This window comes from Leptidea sinapis, chromosome 22 (assembly GCF_905404315.1).
Source record: "Leptidea sinapis chromosome 22, ilLepSina1.1, whole genome shotgun sequence".
Classification (NCBI taxonomy): Eukaryota; Metazoa; Arthropoda; class Insecta; order Lepidoptera; family Pieridae; genus Leptidea; species Leptidea sinapis.
Window position 1 is genome coordinate 2,509,080 of NC_066286.1, and position 27,715 is coordinate 2,536,794.

The following is a 27,715-nucleotide window of genomic DNA, read 5'->3' on the forward strand; positions in this document are numbered from 1 at the left end:
ATAATAAACATTCACTTGAATTAGCGAAGGTCGGGAAAATTAACAATGGTTTTATCGTGACAAAGGAAACTTAGAAAACCTCATCGATGGGCTAATTGCATTTTTTGCAGTCACACGCACTAATGCCAAGGCCTACTCATCGGAATCCTATATCCATTTTATGCACTAACTATTTTAAAACCTTTACTTATATTACTAGTTTGAAACGCAATTGAAACACTTCAACCTTATTCACTTATTTGGATATTGTTACTTCTTGTAGCGATTAATAGTTTCGCGAATTATTTTTGCAGCGCGACGTACGTCCTGCCTAGACAAGGTTTGAACGCACACTGGCTGATTGTGCGTTTGTACTTGGTTGGCAAGTAGTAGCACTGGGCCAGAGTACTGCTAGGTTGCTAGTTGCCAGTCGCCACCCCCAGCCCATACCAAAATGCATCAAAGAGACACGCACATCGTACGGGCCGCGGTACGCAATCGATGAAAAATATAGCGAGGTAAAAACTTTTTTGGAGTTGGCTCTATGTTTCACATTCGACTGAAAGACGTTTGAAAACAAAGAGTACTATAACATACGTGGTGATGACCGAAATTGTTTCGAAATGTTAATGCTGTCAAATACGATAATTTAACGTGTGTTAAATTATGCGTATATATATCGTATATACTGTCATAGTTAAGTTTTCAACTACTTACATTTATTATATATTTTTACTTATCATTAAATTTAGTAAAGTAACATTTTTAGACACATTTCGGTGACACTAAACATTTTTCCACGTACAACCAAACAATGGCGCCTATTTCTGCCGTGAAGCAGTTATGTGTAAACATTACTGTCTTTGGGTCTGAACGGCGTCGTAGCTAGTGAAATTACTGGGCAAATGAGACTTAACATCTTATGTCGCAAGGTGACGAGCGCAATTGTAGTCCCGCTCAGAATTTTTGGGTTTTTCAAGAATTTTGAGCGGCACTGCATTGTAATGGCTAGCGCGTATCAATTACCATCAACTGAACGTCCTGCTCGTCTCGTCCCATCATTTGTGGGCTATTATTTCCAAGTTAATTCGATATGGGTACTAAATAAGTTGTCCATAAGCAAGTAAAAAACAAGATTAATAAATATTGTAATATTCGAAATAGTAGTTTTAACGAATCCTGGAACAATACCTACACTACTCAAAGTACTTCCGGGTACTACTAGCTAGATAGTTAATAAAATAATAGGTAAAATGGTAAAATAATATCATGATAAAATTGTCCATGTATAACATTGTCAATGTGTGGGTATGTACATTATAATTATGTGCAATGTAGCGTGTGTGTGTCTGTGATGACGTCATTATCAGCACATAATTGCTTACCGGCAGATTATCATAATTAGCGGGGGCAATTATAGGAGGCTTATATGGGAGGGAGGGGATTGGAACCCCAAAAGAATATTTCTGTTCGGAAATGTTTTTCTATTACTGTAACCACAGAATAATGAGTTTAAATAAGACTAAAAATAAGACACAGTTTTTATGTATGCATTTTTTTTATGGAGTTGGAGGACAAACGAGCGTACGGGTCACTACCAGGTGATCACCGCCGCCCACATTCTCTTGCAACACCAGGGGAATCACAAGAGCGTTGCCGGCCTTTAAGGAAGGTGTTGGCGCTTTTTTTGAAGGTACCCATGTCGTATCGTCCCGGAAACACCGCACAAGGAAGCTCATTTCACAGCTTTCTAGTACGTGGAAGAAAGCTCCTTGAAAACCGCACTGAGGAGGACCGCCACACATCCAGATGGTGGGGATGATATCCTAACTTGTGGCGTGTCGTGCGAAGGTGGAATTCGGCGACAGGAATCAGGTTAAACAGCATTTAGAAATAATTTAAATATTTAAATAAAGCTCTAGTCTTTTTGGAACTTAGACATCTACAATTTATATCATTAGAAGTATTTAGTACGACTATATTATGTAGTATTGAAATTTATCAAAATTTAAAAAAGGTGTGAAATAAGAAGCGGAACTGCCTAAGAAAAAATTGAAATTTAGTTTATTAGGAAATGTGCAGTGATTTGACATAAGTTTGAAATAGTAGTAATTACAGTATCGCAAAGCGTATCCGGCTAAGTTTGAAAGCGAACAGTAGCTTAAAACGTAGTGGATTTCGGCTATCTACTTTTTTTTACAAGATTATAGCCGTCATCTGTCAATCTATCAATGACTGCACGTTTCATACAATAGATTGAATCGCTTTTTTTCTTAGAGAGTTTCGCTAGGCTGGGTATGTTTAATATTACAGCAAGCAAACGGGCTAGGGACGACATGCAAAATCAACCGAAGGATAGTGGAAAAATACCAGGGGCCCATGATGGGCATCTGCAATACAAGTTCAACGGATGCGTTAGCCATAATATTATTATTATATTGTGAGATAGAGAAAAATAATTCTATAATATGAATTTTGTTGCATAGTGAAGTTAACAGAACTTACAAATATGAAATCTTTAGTTTTTGACCAGTTTAAAAAAGTAAGGAGAATTAATAATAATAAATAGAATAAATTCGTCTGTGTTTGTGTGTTTGTTACCCAATTTCTCCATGACAATTATTATTGTGTAAATATTTCCATTCTAGAGTAAGGTTTAACTTAAAAACTGTCGTTATTATTTATTACAGCATTTTTCTTCATTCAAATTTGATGTAGGTACGTCCACATTCTCCTGCATCACCAGAGAAATTATAGGAGCTTTGCCGACCTTTTAAAAGAAGACTACGCGCTTTTTTGAAGGTACCCCAGTCGGATCATCCTGGAAACACCGCGCAAAGAAGCTTATTCCATAGTTTCGTTGTATGTACATACGTGGAAGAAAGTTCCTTGAAAATTACACTTTAAAGGAACGCCACACATCCAGATGGTGGGGATAATATCCAAGTTTGTAGTGAGTCGTGCGAACGTGGAACAGGAATCAGGTCAAACAGCTCTTTGGAACATTCCCTGTGATGACGGGGTTAGACCACACTCAACGTAGCGACGTCTCTACGCAACGGTGTGTGTGTGGCGGTCCTCCACAGTGCGGTTTTCAAGGAGATTTCTTCCATGTACTACGAAGCTGTGGGATGAACTTCCTTGTACTGTGTTTCCGGGACGATACGACATGGGTAACTTCAAAAAAAGCGCGTACACCTTCCTAAAATGCCGGCAACGCTCCTGTGATTCCTCTAATAATTCGCGAAGTTCTGCTTTCCATTTTTTTTTGATATAATCTATATTTATAAAAGAGAATGTATGTTTGTATGTTCCCTAATAACTCCTAAACTGTTCGACCTCAATGAAATCTTTTGTAATAGATTCGTTGAAGCTCAAGGAAGGTTTACATATATAATTTATATGGCAAAACATCGTTTGCCATATAAAGTCAGCTAGTCGCTTATAAAATGCTCACAGAATACCTTTATTTATTACTTATTACCTTTATTTTTACGGTGTGTGTGGATGATGCAGCTACTGTACTCAATAACTTTTGTTTTATATTAATTTACATTTACTTTTTTGACTTACTCGTGTAAGTTATTGAGTATTTGACGTTTGAGTATGTTTATTGCATCACTCTACATATTATATTGTAAATGAAATGATTTGTAAAAAGATGAAAATGTAAATCTTGATTTTAAAAAGTGGCAATAACTTTCTTGCTACTTCTACACATTAGCTCAACCCTTTACGAAGTAGCAGTAGATGCAATAAGAAATATTTTTTTTTGACATTCATAAGTGTCATTTCCGTGACCTACATGAATAAAGTAATTTTTGATTTTGATTTGATTTGCTATCATTTCCCGACGCCTTCTCAGTATTTTAGACTAACTGATAGTCATAGGCAAGGTGGAGGGCAATAGACCACGCGACCTGGCCGCTGGTCGAACCAGATCAAGACACTCACTGGCCTACCACTTACGACCGCAATAAGGAAGATCGAGGACGGAAAGGAATGGAAGGCTTTAGTGACCAACGTCACGAAAACCTTGAATGAAACACGACCTTCAGAAAAGAAGAACGCGACCAAGAAGAAGAGCACTAAAAGCGATGATTTTTAAGTGGTTATTGCGTACTCCATTCCACCACCTCCTCAAGAGAGGACTCTATAGAAGACTAGCTGACCCGGCAAACGTTGTTTTGCCATATAAATTATTTTTAAAGTTAGACCGTTTCTTGGACATTGCTTTATTTTTCTAAAATAAACGCAGCCTAAATTACTCCTTATTACATCAGCTACCTGCTAATAAAAGTCACCGGATTAGCCGGAACAAACAGACAGACAGACAAAAATTGTAAAAAATGTTATTTTGGTGTATATATATCCATAATATACTATTATACATTTAGTAAAAAACGGTTATTTCAATATTACAAACAGACACTCCAATTTTATTTAAATGTATAGATAATTCACACAATATTTTTATAAATTATAGCCTATATGTTATCCTGGTGTGTAAGCTATATTATTGCAAAGTTTCATCAAAATCCATTCAGTAGTTTTTGCGTTGAAGAAGTTCAAACATACATTCAGACATCCAAACTTTCACATTTATAATATTATAATAGGATAAGTGTGGTCCGGCACTGATCAACAATTGAAAGGCATTTATTTTCTCAAAATTGATTCCTTTACAAATTCATTTTGATGCCATTTCTAATACTACTGCGCTTCGAAAACGAATGGCGCTCTGAGAGTGAAGAAGCGGCGCATGATACTCTCCCAGCATTCTTTTTTTGCGCTCTTTTTAATAAGATATACAATATTGTACTGTCATTGTTATTGCTATAAAATAATCATAATCTAGTCCCAGACTTCCGCCGCCAGATAGGTACACCAAAAGATCGCCAGCTATAACTTCCTTTAAGTGTTTGTGGATATGATATATATTTTAGTTTTATTTTTCCAATATACGTATACAGCTATAGAATAACGTTAACACTACAATCCCCGGGGAGCGACCCAACCATTCCCTTTCGGTTTAATTACATATTGAGCCCCACATGTCACATACGTGTCAAGCAAGCTCTGGTAAACTGAGGTGATAACTTCAATAAGCTCCAACAAAAAGTCAATATCATTTATTCATTTATATACAACAAGAACGCCCGCGTGTAGATAGGGAAGTTTGTGTTTGAAATCAAATACTTCCCAAGTAAGGGATATACATTTTAATTACTTTTTGTGGGAAAAATAAAGACTACTTAAGCAAATCAGTAATAAAATAAGTTTAATGCCATAAATGATCCGAAAACGTAATACAACAACAACGAAAAGGTATATACAATACAACGAAAAAAATAACAGTAGCACATACAGATAATAGTATTTGATTTATATTAAAGGTACAGGTGTATTAAATTAAATTTTTAGTTATTTGATACTTTTCAGTTTTTGAAGTCGGTTTTTTTAAACGTAGTTTATTTTTTACGTTTTAGTGTCAGTTAATAATAATATATAATCAACCTGAATGAAAACTCCAAAAAAAGCCGTTCACAGAAAACAATTATGTGGTAGACGAAAATTTTCATATAAATGTTCATAAAATTAAAACTACTGGGCCAAACTATGTAAATTTTTTATGGGACCAAATGGCATCTATTTCGTATCAAACAAAAGAAGAATTACGTAAATCGGATCATAAATCTCTGAGTAATCGGTGTAATAAAAAAAAATCCTCCTAACCTCCTGCTTTTTGAAGTTAAAAATAAGCATATTTCTTTGTTTTTCCTAAGATTTTTGTAGAATAATTAATTCTGGCTATTCAACGTTTAATATGTATTGGAAGTGTAATGTAATTTGTTCAGGGAGCAAATAATGTCCATAGACGGTGTCACTACTGCAGATACCTCAATAGAAATGGGAGTGCCTCAAGGTTCTATACTAGGTCCTTTCCTATTTCTAGTTTGTTATATCAATGATCTTCCATACAGAGTAGATCAAATGTCCGATATAAATTTATTTGTTGATGATGCATCAATGATATTCAAAGTAAATAGAAAAGATAAAGAGATCATTGAAACTACATAATATGCTCTCAACGTTTTTCTAACTGGTTTTCCGGATAAATAATCTTTGGTAGAATGGAGTTAAAACCAAATGAATTAAGTCCCTCTACCATATGTTACATTTAATGAACAAATAGTTAAACTACAATTTTTATTTTTTATGAAAACATGCGAGGAGACGAGCAGGACGTTCACCTGATGATGATTTATAGTACGCCCTGCCCATTTTCATGCAGTGCCGCTCAGAACTCTTGAAAATCCCAAAATATCTGACGGCACTACAATTGCGCTCGTCGACTTGAGACATAAGATGTTAAGTCTCATTTGCTTAGTGATTTCACTAGCTTCGGCGCCCTTCAGACCGAAACACAATAATGCTTACACGGCAGAAAAAGGCACCGTTGTGGCATCCACAATCTAGCCGGCTTCCTGTGCAAAGGAGCCTCCCACTTGTACAAAATTAGTAAAGTTAATTTAGTTTAAGTTATTGAAACGTCATTTAATTATCGCCCCGTACCAAAAAGAAACTGGCCAAGAGACGATAATACCTCTCAACGATTCCATTTTACTGAAATCAAAAGTAAATAAGTAAGCGATACATATTATGTTTGAGGACTTGTTTATATTTAGCACCCTGTGCAAAGGAGCCTTCCACTGGTACAAAATAATATAACCCTAGACTTAGTGTCTGTTATAGTGTTATTATCAGTTACATTAGATTCTAATTTGCATTCTCCAACACTATTTTTTCTGCATTATTCATCTCGTCACTTTTTCTCAATAAAAAAAAAAAAACAAATTTAAACTTAGATCTTAATAAATGAATCATCATGAGCTTGTTCATTCAATTTAGTTTATCTAGGGTTATGATACCGAAAAAGTTAAGACAGTGAGACTAAATTAAAAAACTAAGTGACAACTCATTTAAAAAATAGTCATGTACTAAATTAAATAAACCATTGTTTATGCTCTACAATGTAATATACCAGCTGTTTTAGAGCCAAATGGTATTACCCGCCGCGATGGCAAGCGTCTTGGTGGAATGACGCTGGTGGCTTGGGCACGGGAAGGGCGCTGGTGTGGGACGCGACTTGCGTCGATACTCTGGCTCCTTCTCATGTCCAAGCTACGTGAGTTGGTGCTGGGGCTGCTGCTTCGACTGCCGAAGAAAGCAAGTGTCGCAAATATGTTGGTCTCAGTGAGTCATACATCTTTGTGCCGAGACACTTGGCCCGTGGGGCCCAGAGGCGCGGATAATGTTCAATATACTATCTTCGCGCCTCAATAAGGCTACTGGGAACCCAAGTACTGGCAGATATTTCGGTCAACGGATTAGCCTAGCTATTCTGCGCGGAAGTGCTGCCAGTATTCTTGGTACGCTTCCACGAAATGATAGTTTTAATTTTATGTAGTCATAGTATTGTAAATATAGTTATAAGATTTGTTTTGTTTGAATAAATGTAAAACGTACGGAATATATCACTCCATGTAGCATCTTGTGACCTTTTTTGTATGTAAGAGGAGGTCCAGAAGTTTACTTAATGGCCCAACGGAAGATCAGCGCTGGTTTACAAACCAGCAAACATGCTGAGATGGGACCACTTTGTGACGTATAGAAAATAATATTCCTAAATTTTATTCACGTTCAATTTTTTAAGTTTAAATTTTTAAGTCTTTTAAAGTGAAACTTTTATGACATCGTCTTAAACTTTTTCGTCTGTGTGTTGCATGTCGCGTGACGGTCGGGCGGCGCCTATAGTTCGCAGCAGCTGACCGTGTAGTGTATAGACTATTACTGATTTAGTTGGAGACATAGTCTACTTTTATTATTTCCCATTATCATTACAATTTTCCAAGTATAAAATTAAGAGCGATTTTTGTACCCTTAATGGAATATTATTCCAAAAATTTTAGTTAAATGTCTATTATGTGAAAAAAGTTTCACTTTTACCTTGGTTTCATAGAACCACACAATCCTTTTTTGTATTTAGATGTACTGTATAACGTCACAAAGAAACATTTTTTCTTTATTTCTTTCTAAAAGTCACCCAGTGGAAAGTGATCACCGCTCCCACACTCTCCTGCAACTCCAGAAGAAACGCAGGGATAATAGAGTATACAAATTAAATTACTAACCAAAAATGAACGATGCGGGACTCAATTTCGTCGTCGGGTTCCGTCTAATCGCTCTTCCACTGGGCTAAACGTTCGAGTAACGAATAGTTCGTAAATCTTGGTATTTTTTTTTCAATTCAAAACTTAAGAAATTGAATTTGTACGATTTGTCCCAGAAGTGGGGGTTATCACTCAAAATATAAAAAATTGATAATAGAGCATGTAATAAAATATTTTACTCTCGTGAATTTCGGTATTTTTCTATAGTTCGGCTGAGCGTAACTTCTTTCTGTTGTATCCAATCTATAGAAAAATCCGGATAAGGCCACAATACATATGCTTATTATATTGCTGTTAAGGTAAAGACATCCTGTAAAAGAGGAGTTTACAGGAGTAGCAAATTTATACGTTTTATTCATGTGTACTATGTGATATATGAGAATATAATCTTATCTTGACTTTAATATTTTTTTGTATTGTATAAAATTATTATTATGTGTTATATAAAATAAATTAATTTATATTGTAATAAAATTTTTGCCCAAGACCAAGTTTGCATGCTATTGGTAATGGCTAAATAGGAGATCCTTGAGCTATTGTAAGACCAAATTTGTACCACCCTATTTAATAGCAAATAAATGAATATGAATGAATGAATGAATGAATATGAATAATAGAGCGTGAGTGTACATAACACTCTATCTTCTTGGATTAAATAACAATGCTAAGATGTACAGAATTTATTGCCTATGAAAGGAATGCCGTAATAAGTAATAATAACCTAGTTTCTTATTATTTAAAAAAACGCTTCATGTAAAATTGATGGAAATTGAAAACTGTTTATTCTTAATTACCACCACTATTTTATGTATTATATTAATTTGGTAAGTATATATATATATATTAATAATTACAAATTTAAGCAAAATCTAAATCTAAAAACCTTAAAACCGTTCTTAAGATACTGGCAGCGTTCCCCCTTTGAATAGCTAAACTAATTCTTTGTCCCAGGTAGCTGCCAAATCTTCGGTCTCCTGTGATGTTGACTAACCTTTTTGCTATTTCAGGTTATTTATTTATTATTTATTCTATTTTATGTAGTATATATGTCGTTGTAAACAAACATAATATAAATTCCGACTATCTTATGCAATCTGGAAATAATAGGAAAGGAAAATCGACACCAAACGGTCAGTAGTAAATTACCACAAGTACCAGGGCCATAGAAGCTCCAAAGAGGTATTATAATGTAAAGGCAACGTATAGGTGATACCTACAGCCCAAATCCGTGCCCAGGTCGAATACCTCGCTGACACTGTCAATCGATTTCCATCTATATGCTAGTTAGCTATAGATCAAATGTATGTGCTCTGGGTGTAACTAACGCACATTACCACATATGTAGCTGTTGTAGTTAAAGTTTGAACTTCGGGCACAATGAGAAGTAACTATTAGTTGCCTTTATATTTTTAAAATATCTATGTGTAATATTAATTCCAAGCAAGTTCATTCTTTTTCCGAAAACATGTTTAATGTCAGCAAGGCCAAAGCACATTATTTATTTACATTCAGAATTTCATTCACATAAGAGGGAAAAAGAAATTACAAACATTAAAGTATATAAAAAATGATATTGATAAATATAATATGTTTTGTCAATAATTGACAAAATCTAAATGCCCCAAAATATGTATATTCTGTAACAAACATTATTACACACATATAAACAAAAATATATATAAACATCAATGACACGAAAAAACATTAATAATCATATGACAACATTAAAAATCGTTTTTTTTATTCATATTAAAAAATTATTTTCTTCTGCTACTGCTTGATTATTACAGTTTTAAAACTAAAACTTATTTCTTCTCTTATGGGTAAAATAGCATATCCATCATCATACGACAAAAGTACATATAGTTGAAAGTCTCCAGGTTGGAATATAAAGTCAAATTTAACTAATACTATATTATGATTTGTCCTTAATATATGTGGAAATATGAATGTCAATTTGTTTCTTGAAATGGTGGTATAAATTACGTTGAACCATTCCGTTACATGTATAAGATACAAGTCAAGGTGATATAAAGAGTTTAAAAAAATCAGCTTAAAAAAACTGACTTCCAAAAATTAAAAAGTCTAAAATAATTTAATAAAAACTTAATTAGTACACCTCTTATGCAAACTTAATACCTTAAATATTAATAAAATACTGTTTTGTATTTGAATGTCCTAAAGATTGATAGGGTTTGAAAAATGTTCGTAAAATGAAAAAGTACTTTGCTAAATTATGTCAAATTTTTATGGATCATAAATCTCACCGTAATCGGTGTACATACATAAAAAATACCAATCGAATTGAGAACCTCTTCCTTATTGAAGTCGGTTAAAGTTATTATATACTAGCTATGCCAGCAAACGTTGTATTTCCATACATATTAACAAAAAAAATTTGACCGATAAAAAATAGATGTTGACCAATTCTTAGATCTACTCGATAAGCACACAAAATTTCATACAAATCTCTTCAGCACAACACCGCGACACGAGAATTTTATATATTAGATCATTTTTTTTCCGTACCTCCCTTGAAACGCAGACATATCAAAGTAAGTCTGAAACCACAACATGCCTACAGCTGTTTGAGATTATTATAATTACTCGGAGCTTACAAGACGCACATCGATTCGGCGTAGACTTGAGCATTGACCTTAACACCTTCACTTAGGGTCTATATTTCATCGTATTATGTATCAATTTATAATAACACCTTAATAGGCCAGGGATTAAGCACATCTTGTACGGAATTAAACAGGTAATAATTTATTCATTTTACTAATATGAAAATTTGGAAATGGTTTTAGTATTATACCGAAGGTTGGCATAAGTGACAATAGAATCAGCTGATGGTGGTTTTCGATGGTAATTGTTCAAGTATGTAATGTAACCCAAATTCAAATTTTTCAAATTTCAAAAAAATCTTTTGTCACTGTAAATTGTAAAGTCAGGATGAAGGACAATAGTTACAATTGCATTCAAATGAGTAAAACAATATTCATTATCAATAAACTTAGAAACATTTATTCCAACTATCTTTATCATTCAAATCATCTTTCAAATTATAATAGGCCTTAGATATTAATTTATTTTTATGATACATTTTAATTTTTTAGTTGGAAATATTTTAATATCATTTGGGAATTTATTATAAAACATAGCACAATCTACTTTAAGAGATTTAGCAATTTTACGGAGCCTTGTAGATGGAATTGTAACAATCGATATATTCAGGATATATTTTCTTTACATTAATAGACATTGCGAAAAACACATCACAAAAGTACCCTTAACTTTTAAAGTTGGAGGCCATTTTAATCATTCAATCTACCAATACTATTTAACATGACATAATTTTGTTATTTTTGTAAAGAACATTGTATTATTTTTGTATTAAATCAAAAATGCTTCTAATTATGAATTAAAACAATGGCGATTTTGTGCGAGAGAGATAACCTAGCTCCGCTCGATTCCTCAAGGCCGTTGGCTTGGTCGCCAGCCTTATTATTATTTAAATATTTAATAAATAATTAAATAGATGTGACAGTCCCCCGTGCAAGGCTTGCATGAAGGCAGAATAGGTGGGCGCACGTATCGGTCTGCAATGCAACATGACATGTGGCAACATACCGGGCCTAACACCTGGGGTCACCGAGAAGTATCTCCAACATTGGTGGCATAATAAGCGCACTACAGTTATGCCTACTATCCAATGCCTATGGCTTCTTACCTATAATAAAGTTTGGTATTTATTAATTAAACTATATAATGAGGAATCACATTTCGGTATGGTTCGTACGCCGCTGCAAACAAGTTTTAACGTCTGTATGTATGTGTTTATTTAGTTATGAGTACCATGCTTTATTATAACGATTTATTTATCATTCCAATTTTAACGATTGTATTTTAGTCTCATTGATCCAAATTGAGTAATTTAAGTTACAAGTCTAAGTAAAATATTTTATAAAAACAACGTGTTGCAGAATGTGGGAGGCAGTCATCACTTAACATCCCATTCAGAGCAGATCCCAATTATTCCAACAATTTATATAAATCAAATTGAAAAAAAGTTTATATACTAATTTTTCTATTTCTCATACTTATGTAAAGACTAATTTCAGCTCAAAAACTTTTCAGGTGCTGCAAACATATTAAAAAAAGCGATTTATTTGATTTATTTTACGTCTACAATAAATAGTGTCAACAACAATTAAAATGTTTATTAACTTTAAAATTTACATTTGATAAATACAAAAATAAATGTTTCATAATGCGTACAGATGTATCTTGTCCCCGTATAACCGAATGTGCGAGCAATCGCAGAACTATACCAACTGTATACTGCGAGGTAAGTTCAGTTAACATAAGCATAACGTCACGCAATTAATATCATTAGGTAAGCTAGTACGCGACCTAATTGGATTTCAGGCTTTGTGTAGTGCGGTTCTTATTGACACAGGCGGACATCAGCCTCAACGCATGGTGGGTGTCGCTGTAATAGGCTCATTTTTTATGGAAAGGAGGACAAACGAGCCTATCTGGTGTTAAGTGATCACCGCCGCCCACATTCTTTTGCAACACTAGAGGAATCACAGGAGCGTTGCCGGCCTTTAAGGAAGGTGTACGCGCTTTTTTTGAAGGTACCCATGTCGTATCGTCCCGGAAACACCGCACAAAGAAGCTCATTCTACAGTTTTGTAGTACGTGGAAGAAAGCTCCTTGGAAAGCGCACTGTGGAGGACCGCCACACATCCAGTTGGTGGGGATGATATCCTAACTAACCATTCGGCTATATTGTATAATTGTATTTATATTATATTTTTTCATGAACTGGTACAGCCCGTCGATGAATTTGAATAGTAAAAAAACATATAAACATGCATATAATTGTTGCTCGGAGTGTCAATAGCTGATGTGAAAATTAGATTGATGTTGATAATTTTAATTTAAACATTATGAAATTTCACATCTATCCGCAGTCTCCGCAGCTGCGAATTTTTCAATTGCCCTTTAATACTTTCAATTTTATACCTCCTTTATATATGTTCTTACTGAACAGTACACCTATTAGTCAGACTTACCCACCGAGGGTTCCATACAAATTTTTAGACACCTAAATATTATTAAACGGCCGTATATTTTTTACGCTAACTCAGAAGGTTATAAGAATAAGTTAACTTTAATTTCAACTCGATACCTCCAGTCGTTCACGAGATAAAGGGTCTTGACAGACAGACAGACGGACGGAGGGACAACAAAGTGGTTATATAAGGAATCTATTTTTTCCTTTTGAGGTCCGAAACCGTAAAAATAAAGCTAAAGTATATAAATACCCAGATCATTACCATTGAGGACAGACTTTGGAACGTTTAAAACCAGTTCGAGGTAAAATACTTTTACCGTGGCAGTAATGTTCTGTTTATAAAAATAGGAAACGTATAATTTTGATTCAATCTGAAATATCAAATGCTCTTGAGGGCAAATCCTATCCTCAAGGCTTATCTAAGGGCTGTTATTGACAAATTTTTCGTTAGCCAGTAAGTACCTTTTCCCCACCCCAAAAGTGGCCCACGTGCCTTTATAAGTAGTCAATTTAAATTTTATACAAAGTTTAAAGATAACATTTGAGCATCGATTACGCGCTTTGGCTTCAGTTCTAGCCTCACTTCAGTAGAAGGGGAAGTATAAGGTAGAGGTTAGGAATAAGTAAAATTTATTATTTGTGACAAGGTGTTTATGTAGATAATAAAAATAAATAAATACTACCTGAGTAATGTTGATTTCTATAATAATGGCCAATGGCCTCGAATTTCCCTGCTTTCAAAGCGTAGGGAAAACAATTTTCTTTCAATTTCGAGTAAAAGGCCACCCCTCGTGCAGGAGGGGTACCAGGGTGACATAACATCGCCACAGTTAATTAGAAGAAGGGCGCGGCGAGACGGGCGCAGTGCAGGCGCGCCGTTAGAGGAAATTGTCGTTTTTATACGGCCTCCTCCCCGACCTCGACTCTCGAACATTGGAATAATGAAACACTTCTTATAAGCACATGTCACCCTAGTAGTAAACAGAAATTAATATCTGCCTATATTCCTTTCGACCGTTACGACTGACCATCAAAAAGGGCTAGCATAAACTATACCCAAGCTCCAATGCCCGGCGGAGCATAAAACACTGTGTGGGAAATTAACACTTGTTACTTGATATCTAAGTTGGTATTCCCGTGAATAGTTTGTGAGCAATTTTATTATTATCATGTGGTCTAATGTGCTCAGAAGGCTAATGGGTTTCTCTAATGTCGGCAATGAGCTAAGTTCGTATTTCAATTCAGAATACTACTCACTTCTAACTATTGCTTAATTTTTTTATTTCAGCACATTATTGAAGTAATAAGTACTATGTTTTAATAAGTGGGAGTTTTACGAGTTTTTGGCTCCTTTGCACAGGAAGCCGGCTAGATTATGGGTACCACAGCGGCGATTATTTTTGCCGTGAAGCAATGAAGTGAAGTAATGTGTAAACATTACTGTGTTTTGGTCTGAAGGGCACCGTAGCTAGTTAAATTACTGGGCAAATGAGATTTAACACCTTATGTCTCAAGGTGACAAGTGCAATTGTAGTACCAGAAATTTTGGGTTTTTCAAGAATCCTGAGCGGCACTGCATTGTATTGGGTAGGGCGTATCAATTACCATCAGCTGAAGGTCCTACTCGTCTCGTCTCTTATTATAATAAAAAAAGTTGGAATGCAATACTTTTTTCATGAATATGATATATAAATTTATTTCTAATGATAAGAGACAGAGATATATGAAATTCCGTACATATTTGACGGACATATACAATCGTCTATTACTGATTTTATCCCCTTACGGATGAAATTATCGGAAACCGTATGATTGAGATCGTTTGCGAAACCTTTCTGCAAAATTTCAGGCTGAAATATATCTAATATATAAAATTCTCATGTCGCGGTGTTTGTAGTTAAACTCCTTCGAAACGGCTTGACCGACTTTCATGAAATTTTGAGTTCGTATTGGGTAGGTCTGAGAATCGGACAACATCTATTTTTCATCCCCCTAAATGTTAGGGGTGGGCCACGCCAATTTTTTTTTTTTATGTTTTACGATCAACAGCTACAACAACTTTTGTATCACGATTTTAATATCGGCAATACAACGTTTGCTGGGCTCAGCTAGTCTTTATATATGCATAATTCTTCTGTACGTGTGTTGACAGTGAACTCCTCCTAAACGGCTGGACCGATTTGAATGAAATTTTCTGTGTGAGTTCAAGTTGATTCAAGGATGGGGTTTACAATTGAACTACCTACTAAATGGCTGTACCGATTTTGGATGATTTTTTAGTGTTCCAGTGAATTTGAGATTGGTTTAGGTTCTCAATACAGTCGACATATAATTCTCCTACGTATGTAAGTGATCCCCTAACGTCTTGACCGATTTTTCAAATTTAACAGGTGTGTACAGGACAAAGTTTGTCGGGTCCGCTAATATACAATATATATATTATGTGTATGAAATGCACAATTTTTTAATATCAATTAAGCAATAATGCAAATAATTAATTACTGAAATTTATATTTTAATGTGTTAACTATAATTAATTTAAAATCATATTTATTAATTATTATTAATAATAATGGAGCCTAACTAGTCTACGTACCCGCATTTTAATTAAGTTACTACGACATATTGACCTAAAAGGGTCTTTATATCTATGGATGGACTGGACTTATGATTAAAGAATCACGAAATTCTTTTATTTTATTTTCAACTGAAATTTTGTTGCTTTTCTTTCTTTCGTGGAATTAAAAAGTAAGAAAGAGCACTGAACCATCGCCATGAATTACCAGAGCCCCATAAGTATAGTAGATACGAGTATAGCCCATAGCATAATGCGACCGTAACTGTCTAGCACGGCTAAGCCTGGACATTCGGTTTTAGAGCGTTAATCCAGTGCAAGCCAAGCGATAAAAATATTCCCTTGATGCGATTCTGGTACAAAAGCATAACTAATTAATACCTCAGATGACAAATGGCAAAAGTACATAATATAAGTATGATAATATCTCGCTTATTAGGGTATGCAGAACTAACGAAGCTGATTTACTTTCCCTACTGATTCCACTTAAATCAAACTCTCTGAAGCCCGGTCTAATCGTAAAATATGCGCAAGTCATTCATTCATTTTATTCATCATACAAAACCACATCAAAGTTTATTAAATGTTTTATACTAAGAACACACAATGCCAAAGCCAATCACGGATTATTTTTGACTCCAATAATTGTATGACGCGCAAGTAATATTATTACGATTAGGTTTGCCAAGTTGACAAAAACTTATAAAGCTGTGTTTCCACCTCGTTGTTTTTGATGGGAACGTCACCCATGTAGATTTATTTTACGTGGCAAATTGATTAGGATTTTGATTACTCGCTATAACATGGGTAGTCAGTTCGAGTGAGAATCCAGTTGGAATCGGTGACAGCCGTTCCGGAGATTATCAAATTCTATTTTTCTATTGATTGGGACAGATCCGAAAAAGCCCCAATATTTATTCTTAAAATGTTATTCATGTCTTAATACTAATTAAAATTTCTTTAAAGGCAAAATTCCTGATAACATGTACAGTCGGAGTAATTGAGCATAAGAACTCATAAGCATAAGATCTCTTCCACGTACCTACAGCCATATTCTTACTAAGTTACTTCTAAGCCTGAGAGATAATTTATTAATTTATAAAGCTTACAGTGTAGCCGAGGCCTAAACATGGGCACACGGTTCGGTTTTACACACCCCCTATAAAAAGCAAAAGGATAAGTGGGGGGTATCTTTATATCCTCCCTACCAGGGCATTATGGCCGGGAGGTAGTTTGGACCGCTAAAAGAAATATCCGCTTGCCTTAGCTCTTCTAGCTACTGATTATTTTGATATTGCACGTATACAGCAGCTATCGCTGTGCGGCTTTGTTTACGTTTTAATGTGCATTGAGGGTGAAAGAGAGATAAGATAAATTAGTCTTTCTCTTTCTGTTTGTTTGATTGTGACAACAAAACATGTTTTCGCTCGTTAAGTACTGTGATTGACAGCCAAACATTTTTACGTTACACAATCCTACTAATATTATAAATGTGAAAGTTTGTATGTCTGGATGTATGTTTGAACTTCTTTTACGTAAAATCTACTGAATAGATTTTGATGAAACATTACAATAATATAGCTTACACACCAGAATAACAAATAGGCTATAATTTATAAAACTATAGTGTGAATTATACAAAATATAAAAGAAGTGTGATTGTTACTAATGAATACAACTAGCGCCATCTCTTATCAACTAGCAAGCACACGATCAATCAATTTATATGGCAAAACAACGTTTGCCGGGTCAGCTAGTACTAACATATTTTTATCGTAAATAACTTCGAGACTATTAATGCACAAGCAATGGTTGATTTAACAATGGATAGGTCATATATGAATTTGTTTATGGTGCAGTCTTTATATTATCGATGATGACGTCATAGTACTGGTGTAAACGCTTGCTATAAATTCATCATTTAAATTGTACGTATACAAGATGTAATTAAGCCAGGATTCGGGTGTCTTTATTATAAGATCGAGAAGAACTACTAATATGCAAAGTTAAACAATAAAACTGAAAACACAAATTAGATTGAAATTCACATCAAAAGGAATTCAAAAGTCTAGTGCCGATCAGGCGAGAGTTACAGCAGCATTTAAAAGGCGTAAAAAGGCATTTATTTTTCTCAAAATTGATTCCTTTAGAATTATTTTTGATGTCATTTCCAAATTACTAGATACTACTACCGCTTCGGAAACGGACGGCAAGAAACTCGTTTTTTGCGCTCTTTTTGATAAAAAATATACAATATTGTACTGTCATTGCTATTGCTATAAAATAATCTTATATATAAAATTCTCGTGTCACAATGTTCGTTCCCGTACTCCTCCGAAACGGCTTGACCGATTCTCATGAAATTTTGTGAGCATATTTTTTTTATTATTTTTTTTTATTTATTTTTTTATTTTTTTTTAATTTGTTTGGTTATGAGTCAGCATTAAAAAATACATACAACTTCAAATTTTCACCAATCTACGATCAACAGTTACTTTTGTATCGCGATTTTAAAATCGGCAATGCAACGTTTGCTGGGTCAGCTAGTATATAATAAAATAATCTTAATCTAGTCCTAGGCTGTTCGATCACTAAGTTATTCAATTGTGGAGTAGTAGGATTTACGACAGAGCAATTTTTTAATAAAACATTTAAATTTATTTATAGATAATGCCTGAGCAGTGGCTGGGACTTTACTATAAAAGTGTAAACATTTACCCTTAAAGCTACTATGTATCTAGAATGAGTTCCACAAGCAATCCATTATTTCTAGTGTTATAATAATGAAAATCACTATTAAGAGCAAAAAGGTGACGATTTTTGTGAACGTATATTAAATTTTCGTAAATGTACTGACAATGAACAGTCGTAATATTTATTTCTTTAAATTATTCTTTCAGTGACTGTCTATAACCAAGCTGATATATAGATGATGCAGTATAAAAATGAAAAAACGGCACCAATAATAACGTAGTTGGCTCATTAAGCTACAACCGTTACTGGAAAGCAACACAGAAAACAGTCATCATATAGTGTGAGTGAAGAAATAGAATGGCGATAGTAAAAAACATATTAACATGAAATACTTGGTATGAATTTTATACAGATTCACGGAAAATGCGCGGTCCTTGACTACGCTTTTCGGTTTTTTTATTTACCATACATTTTGCCAAATTTATGACGTTTCAATATAAACTTTTCATATTTGTTCATATTTCCTATTAAAACATATTAAATATATTAAAACAGAGAATAAAATGTGTGTGGGAAACTTTTATCGATTGTTCTGTAAATTTATTACAGGTGAACAATTTTTAAGTGAACGTTCATGGCCAAATCCGAGAGATAACGAAAAACACTCAAAAAATCTCGGGCCCAATTTTAATAAAAGCTGTTAGTACATAATAGGATATAAAAAACATCGATATTCCTACATTTGTCTTCGATTCCTGCCTAGATTTGGATTTAGCTAGATTATTTTAATTACGAATTGAGTGAATAGTTGTAATGCCGTGAATTTATAGCGGCATTCCTAGAAATGTTCACCTTAAAAATGCATTTGCAGATAGGCAAATGATACAAAAGGTGCGAAAGGACACAGTAACTGTGTAGACAGCTGTCTTCATACTCTTTAATACAAATAGCAACTTTTTTAATCCATCTATGGAAGGACCGATATTTAGATTGGTATTTGTATGGAAGTATAGAATATCATTTTTTTTTATCTATTTTGGAAAAAGGAGGATATACGAGCATACGGGTCACCTGGTGTTAAGTGATCAACGCCGCCCACATTCTCTTGCAACACCAGAAGTAACACAGGAGCGTTGCCGGCCCTTAAGGAAGGTGTTCGCGTGAATTTGGAAATTATTGCCATATTGAAACGCAGATTTAGTATAGATCGACAAATGCAATTAATTATCTGGATTCAACGAAAATCTTGAATTCAGGATCGATTCAAAGTCAAAGCGAAATAAATTTGATTCAATTAGGCTTAAATTAAACGCTTTTGAATCGCCACTATAAATATTTCTTTTTTAAATTACTGAATCCACCATATGTTCGGAAAAAGTAGAGCTCGTGAGAAGAACTTATAACAAACTCAACGGCCACTGTTTTCAATCAATAGAGTATTTTACAATGACTGTAATATACAAAACAAATAAGTTTGTAAGATATATCCGATATATGAATTGTGTTACTTGAAAGGGTTTAAATATAAAATATTTCATAAAAAGTAATAATGAATTAACTGTATAAATATAATTTATCCTATATTGGATGCATAAACCTTTAGAGCTTGAATTCATTGTTTTTGTAAGGATGCTTCGTGAATATAATGGTAGTGATTACTGTCATAATTAGTAATAGCATCCAACAAATACAATGATTTATTAACTATAACAGGTGGACCTGGCACCACAAGCAGTAACCTGTTCACGAATTGACGCGTTGATTATAGAAAACAGCCGTAGGTATGTCACGTAGGAGATTAGGGATTGTAGAGAAATTTTAAAGGTACCAAGGAACAATAAATCAAAAGAGTTCGTAAAGACCTTCGTATCAAACGGCATCTTGTATCCAAAATTATAACCGTACAGAATTTGGGGGTATTCCCGAAGTTCTCAAAGCGGTCCTCGTAGCTCGTAGGGTGGGTCGGGTACCAGGGTGGCAGCCGGGAGGTGGAGGTTGCCGTAAAGTTTGCCCGGTCTCGTAAGTGTAGGCGGGAAGACGGTACTTTGTTCGCCTTTTGGCTCGTGAGTCGTGACAGGCACACTTAAGGGACGCGTCACAACGCAACGCGATGATATTAGAGTAATATTCCGGTGACATTCGGGCTTCTATATTGCTGTGGAAACTTTGTACAAATCCTTATGAGGGTTATTTTATTATAATATGTCACAGTCACTTTCATTTTGCAAATACACTGAACTAGTCATGCAATTTGATCGGGGTTGTATCGAATTACGTATTCTGGTGGCCACGCAGTAGATAATGCAGTCAATGTTATTGGTTAATGTAACTTAACATACGAACAGAAAAACTATACTACTATATCAGACTACTATATTAGAAAAGACTTGCACAGCATACAAATGAGTTAGCATTGTGACTTAGAAAAAGAGGAAGACAAAAGACCACGAGGCTATAGATTTGAGATATGAGAGTTCCACAGTAATCTTCCATTGTCCCTCTCATAAAAAATTGTGGGTGTACTTTTGTACGCACACAAGAAGTTATATTTCTTCGCCGCAACAAAACAAAAATCCTTTAAAAAAATATTCCTCGTGCTATTAAATGTTTGCAGGAAGAACAATATTGTAATATAGAAGGTATTAAATTCAAATATAATTTGGTCGGAAGTAGGTCTTGGTCGTAGGTTGGTAGGTTGGCATATGGTCTTGTTGCCCATCTATCTTTTTGGTGTCGGTGTGCGCGAGTCGTAAAGATTCCCTAAGATATTTTTTTCTGTACCAAAATAAATATAATTTCCATAAAAATTTGGGCAAGGCTTGCAGTTATATCGCTTATTATATTGCATTAAATGTTTTCTGAGAACCGTCAGTCACTAAGGATTATTCACAAATGATATCAAAAAGTACAATAAACAAGTAAACAAGCTGTCTACGTAATAGCTAGTTTTGTCATATGCGACCTTATCATATGTGACACAAGGTCGAGATTCTCTTACACTGGTATCTATTGCATTATATCACTCTCACGAAAATTCCACCTGACCTTCGTACCATCATACAAACAAAGTACCAAATCTACCTAGATTTGGTTTGTCTGCATGACGTGAACGGATAAAAAATTTCGATATGATTTGACAGCTGTCAAATTTATAACATTTAAAACTCATTGAAAAGGGGAATCTACCACCCATCGTTAAGTAGTCAGCAAACAAAACTTATAATACACATTTCGTCAAAATAAAATTAGAATTACTCGAAAATAAAATTATTGAATCCTAAATTTGAAGGGTGACTCGTGTCTTAGAGTATTGAACTAACACGAGAGGAAATGTACAATTTTAGAGTTTTCAATCGGCTTGACTAATCTATACTAATATTATAAAGCTGCAGTGTTTGTTTGTTTGTTTGTATGAACGCGCTAATCTCTGGTACTACTAGTCCGATTTGAATGATTCTTTCAGTGTTGGGTAGTCCATTTATCGAGGAAGTTGTTTTTATTTTTTTTTTTCAAAATTAGGGTTCCGTAATAAAATTGCTATTTTGTAACACAAGGTGTAAAATCGAAAACCTATTTTTGCGTGCGCTACAAAAATTATAGACAATAGAACAAAATGATGTACAGGCTATAATATAGGCAATATTTTATTACTTATAAAACTATCGCGTGAATTATACTTTATATGGTAAAACAACGTTTGCCGGGTCAGCTAGTAGATATATATAGCAGCGTGGCTCGTACAGTATTCTCAAGCAAAAACAATAAAGAGTCGTTAAGTTTATCATAGTACCAGTTCAAAGATCACCATCTATCCATATCTATATATCATCCTTTGATCCCTGGTATTACAGATGTCCATGGGCGGGTTTTTATTTCCCATCAGACAAAACCACCTGCCTGCTTGCACTCTCTACTACAAGAAACACCTATCTGAAAGCCTGCGAAATAAGAAAGCCGCTACTTTACGAAGGAATTGAAGAAAGAATATTTTAATGTCTAGAATTCTACAAACTATTATTTTGTAGGAAACTTATTTTTCAGTACAGATACAACAGAATCAGCTGTGGGTAAGTAATGTCAGCCGAATACTACTTTATTTACTAGCTGATGCCCGCGGCTTCGTCCGCGTAGTTTTAAAAAAATAATAAGCAAGTTTGGAATGTTCCCGTTTTCGCTCCCGTTCTCAACATATTATATAAATCTTATTTCGAGTAAGATTGCTATGGGAAGCTTAACCTACTATTGTTATAGTTATACCTCATCGACGTGAATTGTAGTTTCTCACAAATCCCGCGGGAACCACGGCTATTTCCGGGATAAATGTAAATTTCCTTTCCCAAGCTCTAGTCTATCGCCGTACCAAATTTCATCAAAATCGGTTCAGTAGCTCCGGCGTAAAAGCGTAACAAAGAACTTACATTCACATTTATAATATTAATAGCGATTATGGTACACCACATCATATGTACAATAATTTGTTGTTCTAAAATATATGATAATTTATGGTGGACATAAAAATTACAAAAAATACTCCCTAACTGTTTTTGAATAATAAAACAAATAGTATGGCGACAAACAAAAAAAATAAAGGAAGAAATTATAAATTTAACTAAAAGAGAGAAAAAAAGACGACTTAGGAGGAATTAAGAATTCTGAGAAGAATTTTCAATTGAAGCATTCAAGTATAATTCTCACCTTATAATCAGATGACTTTCTCTTTTAAGAAATAAGGTAGATCCAAATATTTTATAAAACCTTTTTGATATCACAAATGCCGTGTGCAATTGTTATTTACTTTGAGTTAACTGACCCCTCTGCCCAAAGTAACAAAATGAAAAACTAAAAACGTAAGTCTCATGGGACAGCCCTATTAGGCTAGCCCGATACAATAGGGTTGGCAGTTATATTTAATAATTATTATTTAGTTATAATCGAAAGTAAAAATATTTCATTTTGGTATTTTAACACTACACCACATTATACGACTTACAAAGGATGTTTTGGCTATGTCGTTATAACTTTGTTGTATTGACAATATAAGGCACGGCTCTCGGGGTATTCATCACCCTCAGGTATTCATTAGCAGTGGGAGGCTCCTTTGCAGAGGATGCCGGCTAGATTATGGGTACCACAACGGCGCCTATTTCTGCCGTGAAGCAGTAATGTGTAAGCATGTCTGAGTTTCGGTCTGAAGGGCGCCGTAGCTAGTGAAAATACCGGGCAAATGAGACTTGACAACTTATTTCTCAAGGTGATGAGCGCAGTTGTAGTGCCGCTCAGAAATTTGGGTTTTTCAATAATCCTGAGCGGCATTGCATTGTAATGGGCAGGGCGTATCAATTACCAACAGCTGAACGTCCTGCTCGTCTCGTCCCTTATTTTCATAAAAAAAATAGAGACGGCAGTGTCGTTTCAGACTCGTCACTAGTGAACAAACGACAGATCGTATGCAGTGTGTCGTGTTCCGATCAGAAATCGTGTCGTGCGGCGCCTTCTTAACAACCGACCTAAAGGCGAAAAGTATATGTTACAAACACACACTATTGTTGACAAACTTAAAATATGCGTCTGAACTTGGCCCAACAAAACAGAAGACATGTTGCTTCTAACTTTAAAGTTATTTAAGTTGTTGTGAAAGTATAGCTTACTATCTCCTGCACCCGACTTCGTTCGCATTAGTTTGGGTTCACATAAAATGGATAAATTGACAAAATTTTGAAAAATTGATAACAGCCTCTTAAAAAATATATTGATAAATTCCTTTTTATTTATTTTTTTCGGATTTCTCACAGCAAACCCTTTCATTTGAATTGTCTTTATCGTGAGAATTCATTAAAAATATCTGTGCTGTTAACTGTTGAGCAGTGCCTTTGTAAGGAGCCAAATTTGAGTGCAGAAGCCATATCGTGGTGACATATTAAACCATAAATTGAAAATAACATGATTACACAAGATTTCCAATCTGTAGTATTGAGTGAAGCTAATATTGGATGCAACAGATTCAAAACTTAGTTGAAACATTTCACGACCATGTGTTTTCGATTTTCAAATTCATGTATTCGTTTATTCAACGCTCTTGTGATCACATACCATCAAATGAACCCTATGTATTGCGCCTCCATTTCCATAAAGAAGGCGAGTTAAATAAAAGCTTGGGTTTTTTTAATGAAAATAAGGGACGAGACTAGCAGGACGTTCAGCTGATGGTAATTGATACGCCCTGCCCATTACAATACAGTGCCGCTCAAAATTTTTGTGGTTTTCAAAAATCAAAAAGCTGCGCTCGTCACCTTGAGATATAAGATGTTAAATCCCATTTGCCCAGTTATTTCATTAGCTACAGCGCCCTTCAGAACTAAACACAATAATGCTTACACATTACTGCTTCACGGCAGAAATAGGCGCCGTTGTGGTATCCATAATCTAGCCGGCATCCTCTGCAAAGGAGCCTCCCACTGCTAATGAATACCTGAGGGTGATGAATACCCCGAGAGCCGTGCCTTATATTGTCAATACAACAAAGTTATAACGACATAGCCAAAACATCCTTTGTAAGTCGTATAATGTGGTGTAGTGTTAAAATACCAAAATGAAATATTTTTACTTTCGATTATAACTAAATAATAATTATTAAATATAAGCCAGCATCCTGTGCAAAGGAGCCTCCCACTGTAACATACCTAATGGTAATACAAGTCATACCTATTCCTATTATGATAAGAAGGTACCCATGGCTTACTACAAAGATTCTAGTTTTCGCTTTTCCTAAAATTCTATCTATGGAAAACAATGACGTTCTATACAATGCACATTGTATAAAAAGAAAGCCAAAATATACGCTACAAATAATATCATAATTAGCTTCGACAATCGCCTGCTACCTATATCTCAAATACATTACCGCATTTACTCCAATGTTTAAAATATTCTTGGTCAATAAGCAGCAATGTAAAATATTAATTTAGTTCAGGTTACGTTGTCTCTAAGTGGTTAGACTAGAAGTGTGGACTTCTGTCGTACCGCTATCAGACTGTGAATGATATGAACATATAAAATGTGTATAGAACGACATTGATGGGCCAAAGTGTCTTAAAAGTTTTATCTTTTTTTATTTTTTATTTATTAATAATAAAACAAATTTTACATGGAGGTTTCAAAGCAGTAAAAATCACTGAGGTTTGTAGTATTGCTAAATTCGTCAAAAATTAACAAAAGAAAAAAAAAATAGTTCACAATCGTTAGAATTGATACTTAGCTGTACAGATTACTTATAATTTTATAAATAATTAGGTATATTATTAATTTATAAATAATAAACCAGACCTACGTTTAAAGGAAAGTTTTAGCGTACATTTTACAGTTATGTTTGTTCTTATAATAATTTTTAGACGATACTTGAACATGTGCACAATACAACTAACATAAGGTCTATTCTAAATATTGACTAAGGAATTTTAGCAACGAATGGACAGTCTCAAATAAATCTTTCAACCAGACTTTACTATTTTATAATATTAGTGCAAATTGTTTGGAAAAATATTTAACTACAGCCCGAGTAGTAAGATTAATAATATTATGTTTTGTATTTCTTTACATTTTATTGAGAAAGTACGTCCTTAAAGGAAGGACTTTACACTTTACACATATAATATGAGTACAGATAGAAATATACGTGGACCCTGATAGCATATTTTCACGAAAGTAAATTTCATTTCAGAGAGTACCATTTTCACGCATCCATAGTTAATCCCAAAAGTTTTATATAAGGTCAAAAGCTTACATATCCCTCGTCTGAAGGACTAACTGTGCCCAAAAAAGTATATACTTGGACCCATATAAGCGCCTTGTGCCTCCGAGGGTAATGTTAAGAAGGGAACAGTGGGGTTGGGGGGGTTTCCGGAGGGTGGGGGTTAGGGAAAAAATTCAGAGCGTACCCTTGGCTCGACCCGTCTGTAATTAGTGATGCGAGCAGGGATCTTTTTCCTTGGTATCGATAAACTTGGAAAGTAAAGTAAAAATCTTTATTGAATTGTTAGTTAGTATTTTCTTTGATTAACGCGAGTGTATCACATATAAATAAAAGACTATACAGTAAAAGTAAAAGGTTACCAAACATCGGGTTAGGTTGAAAATACATAGTTATAATTACACGCGTTTTAATCCTTTGCAGAGTGTATTATTTAAATTAATTGTTACTTTGCTGAGGTTATTGTCACTACTACAATATATCAAAGATTTATAAAAAAATCGAGCATAAGGCACCATATAAATATCCAATACATGAAATTCAGTTCTACTTCTCTCTATACAGTTAATCACTTCTCTCTCTTCACAGTGATATAAAAGTTGAAGAAAACAAAAAAGCAACAAATTTGGCTCGGATGTTAGACTTTTTAACAACATTTACTGGGCAATTCTTATGGTAAAAAAAAAACACTTTCTAACAATTGTTTTACCATCGCATTGGGGGTCTGGCCTGCGTCCTCTTGTACTAACTACAAGAGAGCTTTTGGTACTAGTAGAAGAAACAGGGAAGAATATCCAGAACATAGAAAAATGAGGTTTTATTGTACCCCACTTGTATGCAAATATATAGAAGGAAGTAAAAGTATCAATCGTCACAAGATATAAAGTAAAGAAGCAAGTAAAGAAGCAAGTAACCAAGTAAAGAAGGATTAAAGATTTTTATATCAAATACAAAGTTTTTATTATTTATCAAACTAATCTTACAACTATTTCCTAAAATTCTGTAGAAAATAATAATAAGTACAAAATGGTTATGCATAAAGTTTAAAGATAGTACCTAAGTAATATCGAGAAAAATGCGGCTTAGCTAAGAAAGTACTCATGACTCATTCTATTTATTTATTTATGATTACAGCTAACAAAGTGTAAAGAGTATATTAAAAATAATAAAATACATACACAATAGATACGCCAATTAAAAGAAATACTAATAACAGTACTAATACTAGTATGTGACAAATTTTGTAGTTTAAGACAAAAATGAAAAAAACACTACATAAAACTTAAGAAAAACTCACAAGAAAAAATTAAATAGAAAGAAAAGAAGAAATCGTATTCATAATATTGAGTAACATAAATAGTGAGTAGGTTGTGTAGTGTTCAAATCAAAATAGCATTAAA

The 27,715-nt window shown here is 34.2% G+C and overlaps 1 protein-coding gene across 4 annotated transcripts in view; it reads right to left on the minus strand.

Moving 5' to 3' along the window:
* The window catches only part of LOC126970968 (nucleolar protein 4-like), a 197,495-nt gene that overhangs the window by 52,485 nt on the left and 117,295 nt on the right, over nucleotides 1-27,715 (minus strand). Inside the window, exon 1 of one of the 4 annotated variants that reach the window (XM_050817123.1) lies at nucleotides 227-324. The exons of the other annotated variants lie outside the window; for them this stretch is intronic. The gene's annotated coding sequence lies outside the window, so the exon portion shown is untranslated. Of the gene's footprint in view, nucleotides 1-226; nucleotides 325-27,715 lie in introns of those variants that run through there. 4 annotated transcript variants of the gene reach the window in all.